The sequence below is a fragment of the Pinus tabuliformis genome, chromosome 9 (assembly GCF_031772625.1).
Source record: "Pinus tabuliformis cultivar Carrire ecotype Pingquan chromosome 9, CPIR1, whole genome shotgun sequence".
NCBI classification, from domain to species: Eukaryota; Viridiplantae; Streptophyta; class Pinopsida; order Pinales; family Pinaceae; genus Pinus; species Pinus tabuliformis.
The window spans coordinates 532,894,316-532,908,941 of record NC_142307.1 but is presented as its reverse complement, the minus strand read 5'-3'; the positions used below and the strand labels follow the sequence as shown (position 1 = coordinate 532,908,941).

Genomic DNA, 14,626 nt, shown 5'->3' with positions numbered 1-14,626 from the left:
AATGATATCAAGTTCTCATATATATATCACTATCATGACAAGTCATGATCAACTTATTCAATGTATAAGTCATCAATCATTCATCAAGGGTTAATGTCATACAATATCAAATCATTATACAATCATCAAATTCTAACACCATCAAGTCAGGGCATCCATTTTGTCACATTATCAAATTTACTATGTTGTTAAGTCATCATAACAACTTTGCCTTATCAAGATCAATCAAAGAGATAGTCAGTAGATCTTGAGTATCAATCTTACAACCACACTATTGCCATCAGGGTTACCATACTCATTACAAGCATTGAAAACAGTATCAAGTTACCATATATCAAAGTCAATGTTTTTGGCTATGCTTTATCTTTAGACAAAATCAGGATATCCAAATATCAATGAGATTTAAACTATAAAGTACATCAGTGTATCACATGTATTGGGAATCAAACTTACTCCAATATGTATATGACTGGCATGCATTACTCAAGAGTACTATATGAATCAAGACTTTTCTGAAGGTAATATTCTTGTCATACCTTAGGGCTTAACTTGCCATCCCAATGTTGCAGCTAAATACATACCTCGTAATATTCGGACACCTTAGAAACTTCTCACATATGACTATAATACTTTTCACTTGCTCCCTTGCATCAAGTTCCTTTTCCTACTCTAGCTTCCTCTTTCCTGTACCAACTTTCTTCCTGTACTACTTTTCTTTTCTGGTACCATTTAGCATCCAAATGATCCTCAAGAAGGATATGCTTATCACATCTTCATCAGGAAGTTAGAAATACTCAAATATTCATGCAAGAAGGATAAGCAATAATCAAAACAATAAATCTAAACAAGAGCAGTGTCATAAAGAAATAACATAAGTCTAGAAGGTACTTATCTTTAACAAGGATTGAAGGAAGTGATCAACTCCCTCTTGATCAAGCTTCCAAGAGTCACTGTTGTCCATCATCCATATGTCAATGTTGCTTTCAAAATAAATACACTAATAGAATCTCTATCCCAGGTCCTTTCCTTCTTCATCATGAGGTACCACAGGTCATCAACCATATATCACAGTTATCATCAAAAGAGGAGATGCCTCAACAACCAATAGTCAATTTTAACATCCAAGTCCAATGATTAGCACAACATACTATCTCCTGGAGTGAATCCAGGGTTACAATGAATCTGTCACAGTTACTGATCATCCTTGGGTTTCAAGACTTGTAAAGCTCAAGCCTTTATCATATCCAAGTCCTTTCAACCACACTTCAGGGGTTTCTTCCAAACCCTAACCTCATGTCATCCACCAAACCCTAACTTCTTTTACTAGAACAAGGTTGCCTAGGGTTTCCTTCAAACCCTAGCATTCTTTTAGGTCTCCAACATCTCTTTGCTTGATTCAGAAATCCATCAGGGTGTCTTCACGAGGGTGATCTCAATGATGTTTCCTTCAACCCAACTCTGATTCCATGTTAGTTTCCTTAGGGCTAAATTGTTCTTTTCTTTAGGTAATTCCATTCACTTATTTTCACAAATTGTATTCACCCCATACATCATAATGTCATAACAAAAACAACAATTATATAGAAAGAACAATAACATCAATACTGTAGCGGAACATGTGAAAATTTCACCACTGAAATCCTATTGCAGCAGCTAGAAATAATTTTTCTAATTGTTAATTAATTTAACAATTTATTTGCTAAGACAAATACCATATAATTCACACTGCAACCTTCACAAATAAAATTGTAGAAAAATAGTGTTGGAAACTGAGAAAATAGTACGCACACATAAAATTAACACAATTATTTTTGGACAAATGTCCCCGGAAAAACCCAACTTGGGAAAACCAGTGCAATAGCTGAGGGTTTTTATTATTATGCGACAGTCAAATTCTGAGTACAATCTATGGATGCCCAATTGCAATCTAAACAACAAGAAATCTGGCCAAAATTATCAATGGGAATTTCCCTTCCTCCACATGAAACCCTAGAACAACTTCACTTTAGAAACCATCCTCTTGGACCCTCTGCGCGAACTCTTGGACGTCTAACCCTGAACTACCTCTGATCAAGTTGTTTTGCATGTCTCTGTTGAGGAAAATTATTCTCCGACCTTCTGGAAGACTTTCCAAAATCCAGGCCTCTAGAAGTTGAATCAATTTCCCTCCCAACTAAACTAAATTTCCCTCTGAAGCTAACTGCACAGTCCTTTTCGCTGCCTCACTAGGAATAACTCAGCGTCTTGTTGCTGCCTCTCCAGATCTAGAAAACTTCCTCTAGATCACTATCCCTGCCCCTCTTTGTCTCTGCTTCCTTACTGAAGTTCGAACTCTTACAACATTGCTTGCTCTCTGGAAAATCGAACTCTTTGTGGTTCTCACAAGTGTGTTCTCCATCTACCCATCGAATTCTTCTTATAATCCTCCGTTGGACCTCCAACGACCAAGATTAAAACTTAATCAAGGGCCTAGATTAATTCCCCGTCAATCCGTGTGAGCTTCTAGATGATTCATATCTTATCTCAATTAATATTGATTAATTAACCATATTTCCTAAGTTTAGACTTAGGAAACATTAAAAAATAAGTTAATAATCTAATTGAGGCACTCCATGTGGAATTTCCATAAATGATTTTGGGGTTATGGAGAACTCATGTGTTTTAGCCTCTCCACAAAGTTTTGAGACTAGAACACCTCCGATTATTCTTCATTAAACCCTAATGTCAATACTTGTAGGGTGAAGCAAGCATCTCTCAAGGTAATCTTTGAGTTCACCTTGACGACTCCCATAGCACATATATTTAAGAATCAATGTTTATCAAAACGCTTCATGAGTGGTTCCCTGCTTTAGATATCACATGGATCCTTGGTTACCCAAATGGCTTGGTAGAAGACTTACGCAAAATGTGCCACAATTTGATGGCAATACAAGTTCAACAGTTGATCACATAACAATATTCATTAGGCATGCTTCCGATGTAAATGTGATTCACCTAGATAACTTCATTGAGTTATTTATTATATCTATGGGTTATGAACATCGAGGTTGTCTTGATTCATGTGAGCCTAAAATCATTTCATCTTTCATTGAGTTGATCAACAAATTCTTGAAGTATAAGGGGCCAAAATTCCAATCTAATGAAGTTGCTTGTCAAAGCCTAGAAGTAGCCCTCCAAAGGGAAGGTCTCACTACTCAAGATGAAGAGATTGGATAAGACCTTGGGAATCAGGATAATGCGCAGGAAGATGGGCCCTCCCTAGGTCCACATGACGAAAAAGGTGATACAGATAATTTTGAGAACACGTGTGATGAGGAGGATGAATATATGGAAAGTGAAGTTGAGGCTAACCTTAAGTTTCTCAAAGATATTATTTATGATGATCCTCCTTTTGAGGGGAAATGGAAATTGTTGGTCCTCATTTTGATAGTGTTCCTATTTAACAGTGATAAGGAGGACAAATTTGTGATTGGTCTTCCCTTTATCTCAGGCATTACTTATGATGACATATCCATCGATAACCTTGGGGAGGAGGATCAGTATTTTCCCTTGCTTGAAAGAGGGAAGTTAGAAGCAATCGGTTCTCCTTTTAGGAAAGGCCCTATTTGTGATACTAATGATGATGATATCGACATGGCCCTTGTTTCTCCCTACCATCCTTGTGATTCTGAGAGTATATTCAAGTCACTTGTGGACTCTTCCCTCAATACTGATGAGCCTTTAGAATATAATCTCAAGGAAAGGGAGCATGTTAAATATGATACTTCACCTCCCCCGCCTCCTTTCTTTCTCGCTCATCATTTTGAGCTACCCCTAAGTCATTCCCTCATCCCTTTTCATATGATCTCAAATGACCATGAGCCTCCTCCCTATTCTAAGAAAGGTCTTGAGGAAAAGCTACTCATTAGATATATCCCTTCTTCCCAGTCATACCCTCAAGATTATCAACACACAACTGTTACCCCTTTTTCATGTGACCATTACATCAAGCAACTTGTTTGTTGTGCCCCTCCATCTCCTCAATCCCCTTTCCCTTCCCATGATGACCTGGTGGCATCCACAAAGCATAACAATGATTGGGATAGGGAATTATTGAGTTTGATCATTCATTCTTCCATCCTATGCTTAGAAGAAAGGATCTGTGCTTCTAAATTGATTTCTTTTCCCTCATCTAGGACTCCTTTCAGCTTCATGTGGATATCATATTTTCCCGCTTTCCACCCATATCATCCTCCATGTAATTTCTTATTTGTTGGCTTGTGGGTCTATTGCATGATTAATCATATAGGAAGGCATGTCTAAATTGATCTAGTGATATGTTGGTTACATTGGCTTTATGATTACACTTAAAAATGGTTTGATGTGATATGTATGTTAGGGTAGGATGCATTGAATGCTAATTTTCGCATTAAAACTAACATCATATTCCTTTTATCACGCTAAAGCAGTTGCACTTAAGGTGGAATTGCATTTAGACTTCAATTTTTTTTTCCTATTGACTTTTATGGCCTAACATAAGCATGGGCGATGATAAGACACCGCAAAAACATGCTGCCCCATGTGCTTGGTCTTTGATGTGCGGGTAATAAGTCTACTGTCCCAAGAGATTGTTGGTGTTCTCATGACCTCCCTATTCGAGTATGTTTGCGCACTCTATTGAGAGATCATGTCCTAGTTGGAGCCAAATGTTACCCACCACCTCTGGGTGACACCCATTGGAGAATTTTTTCTCCTAGAATGTCTTCAGTTGACTACCAGCAGCCCCTTGTGGCCCTTAGATAGCTCGATGTGCCACTATCTTTGTCACCTGAGCCAGCCATTATGCACCCTTGCTCATCTGTCATGATCGTATGTTTGAAGGTATTTTTACTTGCTTATCATGGACACTTTTGGGCATGGATTAGTGGGGGGATTCAAAGGAAAGAATGGACTTGGTTTGTACTCCGATCCCCTTGTCCAACTTGGTCGTTAATCTTGTATCCTAGTCCTGTGGGATCTCCTTTATTGGCTATTAGCTTTGAGAGTGGCACTACATGGGAGAACTTGATTTTGGCTGTGTGGTCCCGCTTCTCGACACCACATACATCACTCCCCTCCACTCATTATAGCCCCTTTCCACCTATTTCCCATCCTGGTCCACATTTGTCCATTGGGTCCGCAAGGAGTTAGTCTCCCCCTCCCCTTGTCCACACTTTGGGTCGGGCTTGGAATGATATCCCAGAGGTTGATGCAACTAAAAGGAAAGTAAAAAGAATAATTTGGCCACTCTCAACAGGAAATGTACCATAAAATGCAAAAGATGACCAGGACATACAAATTTAGCACGTGGGAAAAAGCCAACATAAGCTCTACCCCTATAATCATATTGGCCCCCAACATGAGCTCTACCTCATATTGGCCCCTTGCATCATTAAAGAACCCATGATTGTCTCAACCCCTGGTGGGCGATGAACTGCCCAACCCAAAGGGAGTAATCACTCCTATATCTTGCACATGCTCTCATTCCCTAGAGCCCTGAGCAATTATAGAGGAAAAAATCAATAAACGACAAATGACATATGAAGAAGGGTGGAAAAACCAGGGTCGAGGTAACTCGTACCACGATTGCTCCCTCCTAGATCTATACACCCAAATGTGGGCCTGTCTCATCATAGCTACCCTTGTACCATGGCATGTGGTTTGCAGCATTCCCTTGATGCCCCACTTCGTTCCATCATTATATCACATGACACCAGCTATATGACAGATGTACCATGGACCTGTCACTCCCTTAGAGGTTGAAACCACTTAATAGGGTCCTTGATTAACTTCCTTCTTGAACTTGGAGACACTTGTACATTCTAAAGTCCATTATGGAAGGGCATGCCACTATGAAGTGCCCACTTGGATCCATGATTTGTAAGTTCATTTGCTCAATCGCGCTAATGAATTATTGTACTAGAAGGCGAGGAGCATTGGATCTTATACAAAATTGCAGGTAGGTCTTCATCTTGGGGTTTGGTCTCCTTATACGGAGTCCAAGCCCTCCAGAGGGTCATATTGGTGTTAAAAATATGAAATTTCTATGCAAAAATCCAAAAAATCTTTGCTGAAACTTGAAATATCTATGCAGAAAACTAAATGTACTTTGTTGGGACTTGAAAGTACTTTGCAGAAAACTAAATGTTCTTTGCCGCTACAATTACTTAGAATGTAGATTTCTTCTTCAAAACTTTTCAGATCAACAATTGTAGATAGAACATAAACATAAGGATCATATGAAGACAACCAAGCACAAATATGAGACACTGAGATTTAGGTCCAATGACCAGGGAAAAACCCCTCAAGGGGGAAAACCCAAATGATTCTTCTTCTATTAGATTTCTTCAATTGTTCAGCAAAGTACAGAGAGAGAGAATGAGAATGAATAAAGTCACCAATGTCTGATCAACTTGCAGCTGAAGTGCTCTTGCTCTTTGCTTGAAGATATCCTCTTTCTCTTGATCAAATCTTTTCCTTCACACTTGTTCCAGCTCTTCCCTTTCTCTTGCTCTCACACTTCTCTTGCACACACTCAACACTTTCTCTCCTTCTTCACAATGAACATACTACTCTCAACTCTCACTTGCTCTTGCTTAAATAGATGAGAAAGGAGAGGAGTTACAAAATGAATTCATGCCTTGAGCCAACAATAGGAGAATTGAATTCCATGAGGGAGGAGTTACTTGAGGAGAAGTGTAACTCATCCCAAGAATAGAGAGAGAGGTACACTTGTCTTGAGGAGTTACAATTTAAAATAGGGAGAGAGAGAGAGAGTTACACTTACACATGAGAGAATATTTAGTGAGTTACAAATTGAATTGAGTTTGGGAGTTACAAGTGCATTTAATGAGGAGTTACACTTTTGCCATACATCGAATTAGTGAGGGAGAGTTACATTATCTTAAGTGTGGAGTTACTATTTTATTCCAAGAGAGAGGTTTGATTTACCAAGTAAGAGATTCTCAATTTAAATGGCTTATTCCATGAGACTGTTGAGAATTCATTTTTTTTATTAATCCATTAAAGGTAATGACTTTAGACTATTTTATAAGTAATAGTATCATAATAAGAATAATACTAGTAAGGATAAAATACTAATTCTTGACTTGTATAATCATGATTGATTTGATTTTAAAGTGGATTCGATATGTCAAGATCATCCTTGACCATTTAGACATGACTTTCTATTTTTGGAAAGTCACTTCCAAATTGAGATGTGACTTACTATTTTTGGAAAGTCATATTAGAATAGTCAGAAATGAAATTTTATTATAGGTGGGCCAGACAAAACTGAAAGATATGATTTCTTCTAGGAGAAATTCATCCCTGAGTTGCTAAATTTTAACAATTGGCATTTGTAGGGTGTGCATTGAGAGCCATGGGCCTCCACTATAGCAGAGAGTAGATAGCCATGCCATGGGATCCTTTGGCACCACTCATTGCTCACACATATTCCATTTATTTGATGATAATGAGGCACATTTTTGACATCATTTGGCTTTCCAACGACCCTCCTAGATATTGAAGAATGTAACTAGGTTCGGTCTTCATATCTATATTTGAGTCAAAGAAATTTTTGTTATTATTATTATGACTTATTAAAGCATGGGTTTCATGCTTGGGTCATCATTTTATAGGTCAAAGTCCCCACGGGGGACTTCAAGTTTTATGCTAAGTCATTAGAGTCATTGTCCATTTAATCAGACCCTTCTTGGGCTTTTGAATCATGTAAAAAGAATTATTATTGAGTCAAAAATGTAATTTGTCACCTCCACACCAAGTCGGCCCTTGCCTGATGAAGTCAGCCTACAAGAGGACAATTCGACCCACAGAAGAGGCTATATATACAAGAGTAGTTTGATTTATTTGGACATCAACTCAACAAGTTTGAAACACATCAGGGAAGTGCAGAAAAAGTGCGAAGTTCAAGGAGAAGAAGGAATAATTGCAAGTCGAAGTTTCTGGGCTATCGCTCTCTCTCTTTTATACAATATTTACTAGGCTATTTGATGGATTAAATTTTTGTTGCTGGGAAAGTCGAAATTCTAAATGTGTTGGGTCGAAGTTCTGTTGTTGGAAAGGTCGAAATTCTAGATTTGTTGGGTCGAAGTGTTGCTGCTGCAAGGTCGAAGATCTAGATCGAAGTTGCTGGAAGGAAGGGTTGCCCCCCTCCCCTCGATCCCGCTCCCAATCCACGCTCCGGGCGGGAGCGACTCGGGAGCGGGTCGAGAGCGAGCTCCCGAAATCGCTTCCTTTTGGAGCGCGCTCCCTAAAAAAATTTTAGCTCCCTCCGTTTTCGGGAGCATTTTGCCTGTTTTGCAATTTTTTTTTTAGCGATGTTCGAAATGCAATTTTTTTGAAAGAAACAAACAATTTTTGAGTGGGGCAGCAATGATCAAGTCTAGGCCCTAGTATTGATATGCTATTAATGGTAATGTTAAATTCTTAAAGTAAAAGTGACATTCTCCTTAATCTTCATTTTTATCCTTTTACTTAAATTTTTAACATTACCATGAAATGACTCAGGATGTTTGAGAGTGGTTCCGGCCTCATTGGATTTCATATGGAAAAAGTAGAATTTTAGATTTCATTCAAAATCCAGCAGACTTATCAGTGTTTTAGGATTTCCGGATTGGGGGATTGTAATGTTTCCATTGAATTTTGTCATGTATTAGGGTATGAAACTCGTATTTAATCAAGAGCACCAATCCCTCTATGTACCTTGATGTTAGTGACAATGGTTGTCGAACTCCTCTATCATGACCCTCCTAAAAATGTACGCATCACTCAAACAAAAACTTGACTTAACATGCTATGCTTTTTCTATCTTATGTTAATGCTTAGAGGGTGATATTAATGACAAAGATCCCTATACAAATATAGAGGTAATGACAAAGATACCTTTGGATATTAATGCTTGGAGGGTGATATTAATGACAAAGATCCTGATTTTCCAACAAGACTAAAAAATTAGACATTTCTCATGGTGGCAAGAGGCCCAAGCATAAGAAATAGATAATACATTTACTTCTCTTTTCTAGTTTCTAGTAGCTTTTATAATTATTGACTCTTTCATATTTATTATGATATTTTTTTAAACAATATATGACAAGTTTGAAGTTGGCAATTATAACTCATTAGTAATGAATTATGAATATGATGCTTCATGAAAGTTGAATGTTGTTTCATTTTATAACATTTTCATTTCATGTTAGATATTATTTGTTGTAATGGTTACACTTAGCTTACAAGTACAACTTTGATGATCAATGATGATAAATGTTATATATTGAATTTTGAAAGCTTGAAACTTTAAGATTGATGAATCATGAGACTCAATATGTTGTATGTTACTATGTTACTAACTTGTGGACGTGGTTGATGAAGATTATAACTTCTAGATGATTGTTGTTATATGGTGCAATCTATGTTTTTTTATGTTTTTTATATCTAATTCATTATTTTACATGTTTTTGTTGACATATATGTATCAAAATATAAAAAATATATATATTATATAAAAAACGCTCCGAGATTTGCTCCCAAACCAGGAGCTTCTGAAAATGTCGCTCCCGCTCCCAAGTAACACTGTTCTGCTTCTTGACTCAGGCTAGAAAGGCTTCATCTGATCCAATATCATCCTTGACCTTGATCCTTTATTCTTCCAATATGCATTGGGCCCACAACTCATCAAAGGGAGTTGAATCTTTCTTGGAGTAGATGCTTGTTGCAAAGCTACTCCATTTGGTGGTAATGCATTTAGTACATGGATGGTCAATTCCGAATCAGAATTTGATTCCCTACGTCCTTGTAGATGGTCTCTTAGTTGAGAGACTCTCATGAGAAAGGATGCCACATCCTCATCCTTTGATTTCTTCATTCTATATAACTTATTCCGCAAAGACATATTTTGTCCTATTGTACTTACAGAGTACAAATTCACTAGCTTGTCATACATAGCCTTGGAAGTCTTCAAGTTTGCACCAAATGGAACAAGAGAATCCTTGATTGAAATATGATCCTTTGAGCTCTTACATCCCCTTTCTTGAACTTCGCTAGTTCTTGTGTCTTGTCTTTGCTTGGTTCAGTGATTTCCCCAATAACATATTCCATCACTTCTTGTTCCATGAGTATCAAGTCAATTATTTTCATCCATGCTAGATAGTTTGATGCCCCAACGAGCTTATTTCTCTCCTTGCAAAAAGACCCTGTATGACTTGAAGATTCAGACGTGATGTAATAATATGATACTTACTTGAGACCAAGATAATCCTTGATGATGTCTTCAATCTTCTTGATGCCTTCAAGATCTTTGAAGAAACTTCCTTGAAAGGTGTTCCCTAAGAATCTTCCACCAACAACTTCCAAGATTGATGCCTTCTAAATAGCCTTCCTTTTGCGAGATCAACACCCTTCTTGCGAGATTGATGTAGTCCTTGGTCTTCCTAGATCAATAGATCTTCCACCAATAAGTCTTTAACTACATTCCTTTAAGAGACACTCCTTGAGAGTTTCCTTTTTCCTTCCCCTTGAAAGGCAAATCCTTCTAGTGTCCTTCCAACTGCCTTCCTTGTTCACTTTAGCTCTCAAACCATGTTGGGAAATGTAAAGTGGCAACATATTTATATCTTATTTTTCTTAACCTTAATATTTGCTTGTGAACTTAGTTATTCTTCTTGTGTTCTTTAGTTATATCCTATGAAACCGGATTCGTTGATTTTTGCCCAAGTGTCCGAATCCTACGAATCGGATTCGATTCGACCTAATTCGAATCCGATTTTCGGGACACAACGTGTCCTAATGGGATACGATCGAATCCGGATTGTGTCCCGAAAATCAGATTCGAATCCGGCGAAAAGGAACCCGCAGGCCATTAAAAAGGGCGCATTCCTATTTTTCTTTACCATTTTCTCTCATTCCTTTTGCAAATAGTGAGTTGTGGGTTTGCTGTTAGAAGTTTGGAGCAAGGAGCCAAGGGTTTGGAGCACTTTCAAGGAGATTCAAGCACCAGGTAAGTGCATTTCATCTCTATTTTTTTGCATTTGTATTACAACAGTTTGTATATGCATTTCTTTTCCAAATTCGTGCATGTTTTGTTTAGTTTTTTTACAGTATTCATGGCTCAATCAAGGGAAGCAGGTAGGGGGAAAAGGAAGGGGAAGAATGTCCCCATTGGAGATGCCCCTCCTCCCCCAATGTCATCAGAGTCCGCTGCAAGTAATGTTGAGGGAAGACTTCCTCCTAAAGGTAACATTGAGAAATATCCCTTGTGGAAATATGTCACAAGAGAGGATGGACCAAGGAGCAAGGGGAAGGTTTTGGGGAAAACCCTTGCAAATTCTTTTTCTTAGATTGTCATCAAATAATACAACAAAAGAGAGTACAATGATCCATATCTTCATCCTATGTCACAGGGTTCGCCGAATTTGAACCTTAAGGTTCGAAATTTGCTGAACCCAAAAAAAATCCAAATTCGTTCAGGGTCGGCGACCCTGATAGTCGAGCCTCAAATATGAACATCAACAAATTCGAACCTCAACGAATTCGAACCTGAAGGCGAACCTTAAGACGAACCTCAAGCCAAATTTTATAAATTTTTTAAAATTTTTTTAGTGTTCAAGGATAGAGTTCAAGCTGATTTTGTCAGTTGTTTTAAGGTTTATGAGAAAAACCATGGACAACACATGTTTTTCTCTTGTTTTGCTTCCCAACAGTTAGTTTCCCGCGGTGGCCACTGGTTTGACTTTATTTACCATGGCTATCAACAGACTTTCACAAGCCAACATCAACCTGAGTGTACTCGCTCTACTGTGCTCAGTGTTGCCACTGCATGTTGCATTCTCTGCAATTTCCTGAATCCAATTTCTAGATGTTGCTTGTCCCTGCCACCTGGTGTGTGAAGTTAATAATAGTTGTGATTTGTGGCTTGTGGGTGCTCACTACTACTCATATAGCTTTATTGATTGATTTTGATTTTTTATTATTTTATGCCATATATATATATGTTGAAAAATATGTATAGTCGAACTTAATGTCGAACCTCATCGGAAAATTCGAATTCGAATCAAACTTAATCATTGCCGAATTCGAATTCGAACCTGAACTGTGTGACATAGTCTTCATCTATGTAACTAACCAACAAAACAACTACAACATCCATGAAATGAACCCAACAATGTATATGCTCAAAACTTTGATTCTGAAGACTGTAATGAACTGTCACTGTCTGTATTCAACTGTCGAACCCTATGGTCACTGAGTGAAATCTTCGGAAGACTGAAATTTCATCTTTTAGATCCTGGTCGCACGGAGGAGGAGCTGTGTGAGCGACTATGGCTTCCTAGTCGCACACTTAAGACTAGCAAGCGAGTGACTGGGGTCAGAACTGCACTGTAGAAACCCTCATCTCCCGGTCGCATGCATAGTGAGATGTTTGTGCGACTAGAAGGCTCCAGTAGCACGCATGCGCCTTTATGGGAGCCACTGTGGTCGAGATCCTCCTGTTTTGTGCCTGCGACTAGGGCCCAAAACCCTAAATCAGAGATGTGAGCCTCATACCCTGCAATTTCACCTCAGAATGAACCTGATCCTTCACAGACGAGCCTCAGATCTGTGCGAGCCAAAACCAAGATGGAAGAGTGTCTCATCATTGTGTCCAAATGAGGTATAGGGAACTTTAATATATAGCCTTTCAAGGTGGTCCACTTTGCTTTAGGGCTGACCTTATCAAATATTCACAAGTGGGCTTTTCTTCATAAGTTCACTTTCCCTTATCCGATTTGAGTGATCTTTAGGTTGATTTTGGCCCTCTCAAAAAGAGGAATTCAATGCAATCATTATCTCCATCAAGAGAGCTGTCCAAAGTGGAATTTTACTGCCATGGAATGAGACAATCAAGACCAAATCCTAGACCAAGTCCTCCTCCAAGTACCAAGTCAACCCTTCAAGAAGACCTTCCAGATAGATCAGATCAACAAGGCTCAATCTTGCTTTAACCAATTTCTAGCTTTAACTTCGACCTTGCAAATTCAACTTGCAACTTCCGCCTTGTAGCTGCGGCAGAAACCCTAATTCAGCTCTTCAAGAGATCCTCCTTCAAGCAGCATAGATCCTTCCAAGGTCAATGAGGTCAAAACAGAGTATTTTCTCTTCTAGCAACTTGATACTACAACTCAATCTCCTACAATTCAAACCTACAATTTCGACCTTGAAGCTGCAGAAACCCTAGTTTTCGTACGTGTGAGAGATAGAGCCCAAACACCAAATTTTCTTCTTCTTCTCGATTCTCCTTGCCTTCTAGACCTTAGCTCTTCTTTTTTTTCTTCTCCCAGCTTCAGATCGAACTTCTTCTTGAGAGATCGAACTCGTGAGTGAGTGAGTGCCAAATGAGGTTGAATCTGCCTGTATTTATAGCCTTTCCAAGGGGTCGAATTCCCTCCTTTAGGCCAACTTGAAGTTGCCAGGGCCGGCTTGTACTTTGGAGGTTTCCATGACCTTCTAGACTCAAAATAATTCTTTTACAAGTTACATCTTGCCTGAAAGGGTCTTATAATCATGATGTTGACACTCTTGACTCATGACAATAAATCTTATGACCTAACCAACCCTAGAAGCATATAAAACATGCTTTTACTTGAAGACCATCAATAAAGAGCATGAAACCCATGTTTTAAAATAATAACTTTTATTTTCTTCTTTTGTTTGTTACATAAGACACATATTGAAATGAGTACACTAACAATTATGAGGACTGGCGCTAGTTACATTTGCAATAAGTTTTGGTCCTGGTCTTGGTCTTGGATATCTCATTTTGATCTGAATCTTTAAGAGAAGGATTGTTGAGTTTTCCCCCTTGTGGGGTTTTGCTCTAGCTTGGAGCCTAATTTTGTTGTCTCTTGTCTCTTTGCTTTTCTTCAAACACTGAACAATTGTATAATTGCTTGATGAAGAACACTTAAGAAGTACTAAGAAGACATTAAAACATTCACAAGTAATTCTCAAGTTAAGAGGAATCAAGCCTAATCTACCCTAAGCTTAGTTTCTCAACAACCCACCCACGATCTCGTAACAAAGACTATTTACGAATTAAGAATCTTCATAGTAAAGTGGGGGTAAATCTCCATGGATAAGAATTTTGTTCAATGTTTTTTCAAATGTATATAACTTATATGTTAATTCTTTTTATAGTTAATAATAAGAATAATAATTTAAAATAAAGTTATAATTTAGTTAGTTTTATGATTTTTTTTAAATTTTAATAACATGAAATGTATTATGAAGTAAGTGCTTTGATGCATATTATGGATTGATGACTATCGGCATTTATCAACAATTTACTTTATATTGCTGCATTAGTTTAAGTTATAGAAATAGATAAATACACAAGTATACATAGTTTATTAATTTATGTGATATTTTATTTTTTAATATATATATATATTTAATGGCAAACCTCATCCAAACCTTATCAAAAAAATTGAATTCGAATCAAACTTGATCATTGTCAAAATTGAACCGTGTGATATAGACTACAAGTTCTCATCAAAATGACTAATCCAATACAGTTGATTGGGAACTATGCTATATTCATGGAAGTCTGGCCATT

At 37.8% G+C, this 14,626-nt stretch overlaps 1 protein-coding gene across 1 annotated transcript in view; it reads right to left on the bottom strand.

Annotated features, from left to right (window-relative positions):
• LOC149149590 (uncharacterized) overlaps window positions 1–14,626 on the bottom strand; it is a 528,411-nt gene that overhangs the window by 134,381 nt on the left and 379,404 nt on the right. The gene's annotated exons all lie outside the window — the stretch shown is intronic.